The sequence below is a fragment of the Oncorhynchus keta genome, unplaced genomic scaffold (genome assembly GCF_023373465.1).
Source record: "Oncorhynchus keta strain PuntledgeMale-10-30-2019 unplaced genomic scaffold, Oket_V2 Un_contig_5685_pilon_pilon, whole genome shotgun sequence".
Lineage (NCBI taxonomy): Eukaryota > Metazoa > Chordata > Actinopteri > Salmoniformes > Salmonidae > Oncorhynchus > Oncorhynchus keta.
The window spans coordinates 420295-425142 of NW_026288440.1; positions in this window are offsets into that span (position 1 = coordinate 420295).

The window sequence follows — 4848 nt, forward strand, 5'->3', positions numbered from 1 at the left end:
CTTTGCTAACATGCTTGTTTCTGGTTGTGATCTGTTGTATAATGCAGTCTTGTTGAAACGAGAGAAAAAAAATCATGGTTCTGCAACTTTTTTCCTTTCTGAATATGAAGACTTGCTGTTGTGGTGGAAGGGAGAAACTCAAAAGGAATTAGAAACATTTAGGCTATTATTTGGGGAGGGAAATATGACACAGCTAGTGTTGACAGATCTTTAAAAGTATTTTAGTGGAAGTTGAACTATGTATAATAGGTTTGTATGTAGAACTATTGATAGCTTGCTGTAGTTGTATCTAATAAAGAAACTATTTAGGCTAACAGTGATCACCATTTCAGCTTGAATAGCAGTGACGTAGAGGACGACATCATACACTAAGTTTCTGTCTAACCTATTGGGAAAGTGTTCAGAAGTTTGAATGAAAAGAAAAGCAGAAATACATTACATTTTAGGCCGAGCCCTACCCATGCCGGTGATTGCTCAACACAGTAACTTCCGGTTAGTATCAATAGCTGATCTCGGTCTGTCCCTTGCTTCCTGCGCTGCACCATGCGCTCCTCTGCCTGAGTATCTATAGCATTGGCTCCATAGGCGGCTCAATGATGAGACATGAGAGCTGACGTTAATTAGCTACTTTTGGTCACTAAACTCCGACAAAGAGCTCTAACTTTTGATTGATGTGCTAATTTATATATTTGTAGTTGATACCAGTTCAATCATTTGAATTTAAAATAGCCTGACCATGTGAAAGCTGGTTTGGTGTCCCTAGGTTGAACGGTGCAGTTATTTTATGCAAATCTGTAATTGATAAAGATCTTAGAGTGAAGTTAGGATAGCCTTAATGTTTTAAAGTTGGTCATGAAGCAAGACCATTTTGAATAGCAACCTGTGTATTCCTATGGTTCTCATTCAAACCCCATGTTAATTTGTACCAATTGTATGTGTATATATAGCATCATATCTTTTGACAAGCAATCTAATTTTGAATTTAGAATAGTCTGAACATATCAATGCTTGAACATATCAATGTTGGTTTGGAGTTGATAATTTAAATGGTTAAAGAGGAGATACTGTAAATGTAGATTTTTTAAATGTACCATTCTCGTACGTGGCACATTCTTACCATTGAAATGCATTGGTATCCATGGCAATGGCTTCGTTTGGGCATCTCAACGACGAGACATCTTCAGTTCGCTGCTTTTCGTCACTCTAAACTCAAACCGCTGTAACTTTTTATTGGTAGTAGATAATTATGTTCCGATTCCAGATTTGAATACCAGAGAAGTAGACCTCAATGTCATACATACCCTCTAGGCTTTTATTTAAAGTGCTGGACATGTGGTCAAAGTTGCAGATTTGTGTCAAAAATGGTATTATTCACCATGAATGGATGTTGGAAGTCTGGGAGTCGATGTCACAATAGGACCTTTAGAATGTTGAATAAAAACTATGGAAGTAAATAAGGGACAAAAAGCTTAATAGTTTAAAAAGTACAAAAGCTATATAAAGTTGTATGCAAGCACATTGGTCCTGACCGCTCTGCACGTTTAAAGTTTGAATGGCGTTTCTAGCTTAAACGGTGTTAGAGGAGTAGTCTTCCAAATAATAATAATAATATAAAGCATGACAAATTTAAAGTGGGGTCTCACGCTTAGCAAACCACACTAATAATTACATTGGTAATAGGGGTGTATGCAGTGCAGCAATCATACAGCAATAATATAATGGTTTATGTCGTCATTCACAGGAAGCTGTAACCACAATGTACTGGATTCTACTTTCAGATACTACTGGGGCTCAGGGTTTTCTTGGCTCCCAAGACTCTTTGCTCTGGCCAAACCCTACGCCACTCCCTCGGACGTCAGGTTCTTGAGAGCAGTGAGTCCAGATAGGAGTACCTCACAGACCTTTCACTGAATGCGAACACATTCAGGGCCATCTGATTGGTCCAGAAACCGATTGGGTTGGGCCAGAGTCAGAAAACGCGTGATTAAAGATGTGTTTCTAAAATTTGTCATTGGCATGGACATTTTTAATTGGTTAGAGACGATGCAATTACCAATGACTTTATTTTGTACAACACCCATAGTGTCCCTTATCACCACAAACAACTTCAATGATAGCAGTCTCAGACTAAAGTATGTTGTGAACGACAGAGCAGCTGAATAATTTAGTGAGAGTCATCAGGCTAGCTCGGGATCGAGTCTTCTTCATAACTTATACATTATCTAGCCACTCTGGACCGAGCATCAAGCCAGTAAACTGAAAAAACTACCACTACACACCGGAACTGTTCAATGTGGAAACCAATCAAACTGTTAAAAACACATCGACTCAGTTTTCATATGAAAATCCACGAGTGTGGAGCCCTTACAACTAGGACCAGGAGTTTTCCCCCGGTCTGGTCACATTCTGAGGAAAAACGACTGGCCCTGCATTTCATTACGCCCGGTAGAGTAGTGTTAAATTGCCCCTAGACACTGATGTTGGGTCAGTTTAGCATTTCTTTCTACTAATGGTAAAGGTTAAGATTGTGGGAGAGGAAGCTGATCCTAGATCTGTACCAAGGGGACACTTCACCCTGGAACACTCAGGGCAGCCCAATATCCTGTGGCCTGCCACCAGTGTGGACGAGGAGGTGCTTCTTCATGTTGCCGGACTGGGTGAAGGACTTCCCGCAGTAGACACATTGAAATGGTTTCTCTCCGGTGTGCACCCTCTCATGCATCTTCAGCTGGTGGCTGTGGGAGAAGCGCTTGGTACAGTGGCTGCAGCCGTACGGTTTCTCCCCTGTATGGACCCGCATATGACTCCGCAGGTGCGCCGGCTGGTGGAAGGGCTTTCCACAGAGGCCGCACCGGAGTTGCCTCTTGGGCGAGTGAGACGTCAGCTGTTGTGGCTGCTTTTCTATGCCTTTCGGTGACGAAGTGGAGCCTCTGTTGAAATTCGGGAAGTGGGCTGGCTTCCCTCTTTGGGGAACCTGGTGGAGAGTAACCCTTGGGGATGAAAATCTGTTTCGTGTGGACAGTCCATTGAAATCTGACATCTTGGACCTTGATCCTACAGTTGTCCCTTGCTCTGCATGTTGAGTGTCAGGGGGACACTTTGTCTGTCCAGACTCCATTCCCCCTCTTCCTCTGTTGTCCACAAGTTGCCTGCTTTCTGAACAGACCTCTCCAGATGTCAACTCTTGGCCAGTTATGCTCCATTCTGAACTCATATCTGCCTCCACTTTAATGGGAACTGAGTCCACCATCACCACATCAGGCAGCCAGTCCAGAGAGCCCAAAGCAGACATGCTGACCCCAGAGTTACCAGGCGCCCCTCTCCTCCCTGGATGTTCAGACAGCCTTTTGGAGTCTGGCCCAGCATTGTGAGGAGCATTCACAGTTGGGTTGTCAGTCTCTTGGTTCTCTGTCCATTGGGACAGGCTGTATTCTATGGGTTGATGGTCAGTTTCCCAGGTCACACCCTCAGCAACCTGATGGTCCTGTCTTGCTCTGCTGTATTGTGATGCTGGATGCTGGAACGTCTGGTTTTCAGGTTCTAGATTGAGTGAGGTGTCTGGAGCTTTTTCTCGGTTGCCCTGCTGGTCCAGATGGTCTGTGGTTTCAGTAGATGATGAAGCACCTGGTTCTGCCACAATGATCTTCTCACTGCTCTCACTGGCCAGTTGGACAATCTCTGAAATGGGGAAAAGTAAAGCACAGCATCAGCTTCCTGTAGTGGAAACTGATTCTTCTTTGCCTTATTAGTTATGGGTTATGACTAAGAAGTTAATCAAATACTGCAATAAACATTGAAGGATCGGTCAAGCAACAAAGTGTAAAGTGCATAGATTAGATAAGTTTAACAAAAATACCTTCTGTTCTGCTGGTGCCATGGTTCTCCATTTTGATAAGAGGTGCCTCCTGCATATCTGCCATCTGGGTTTTGTATTCATCAGGAACATTTTATTATAAAAATATTCCCAACGCCATTAGAAATATGGGAAAATAAAATACATTTGACCATGTCTATGACAACTGACCTGCATACCCCAATCCCGGTCTGTTGCTGTGCGTCCAGAGTCTCTCCAGTTGGCTACATTCTGCGTAAAGTTGCTCCCTTCACTGTCGGCAAAACAATTCTGCACTGCACCAGAAAAGAACAACGCTCAAAAGTCATATATTTCACATGACCCATTCATTTTAACGTTTTGAAATAAGTTTAAAACCTACAATATCCAAGTCTGTCTGTTGGCTTTTCTACGAAGTTCTCTCTTGCCCTTGCCCGGGTAAAATTATCGGTGTCCACGCGTCTGTGAACTGTGCGTCGCAGGACTCCCAATTTATCTGCGTTCCGTCGAGAATTCTGGAATTTTGTCAGCAGCAGCTTCCTCCGCAGGTTGTCGATTTCTTTCTGGCTATGGGAAATTTCCAAACGTAAGGCAGCATGGCCGTCATCTACAAGTTTGCAGATTTCGGCAACGGCTGCATTTGCCAAAACCTCAACGATGGAGGCTAGCTGAGCATGAAAGGCTACAGTATCGGACATCTTCTTGGCTCTATGTTAAACGCTTATGTTATAATAATTTGCATTGTTCAGTCAACGTCTTAAGACTACACTGTTTCCAATATAAACTGTACGCTTCTTCACACAACTCTTCTTGTTCCGGAAACAAGATGTCACCTACTTCCTGGATCGTTTTTCAAAATAAATGTTGATTGCACACGACGTATGTTAGTTCCAACATTGCTACCGGTTGCTGTATCATATTGTAGCTGCTACTGAAAGGAATATTATATATTTTTTAAATCAGCCTTCTTTGACTTTCATTGAAGTAGTGAATTTAATCAAACACACACTTTGTCC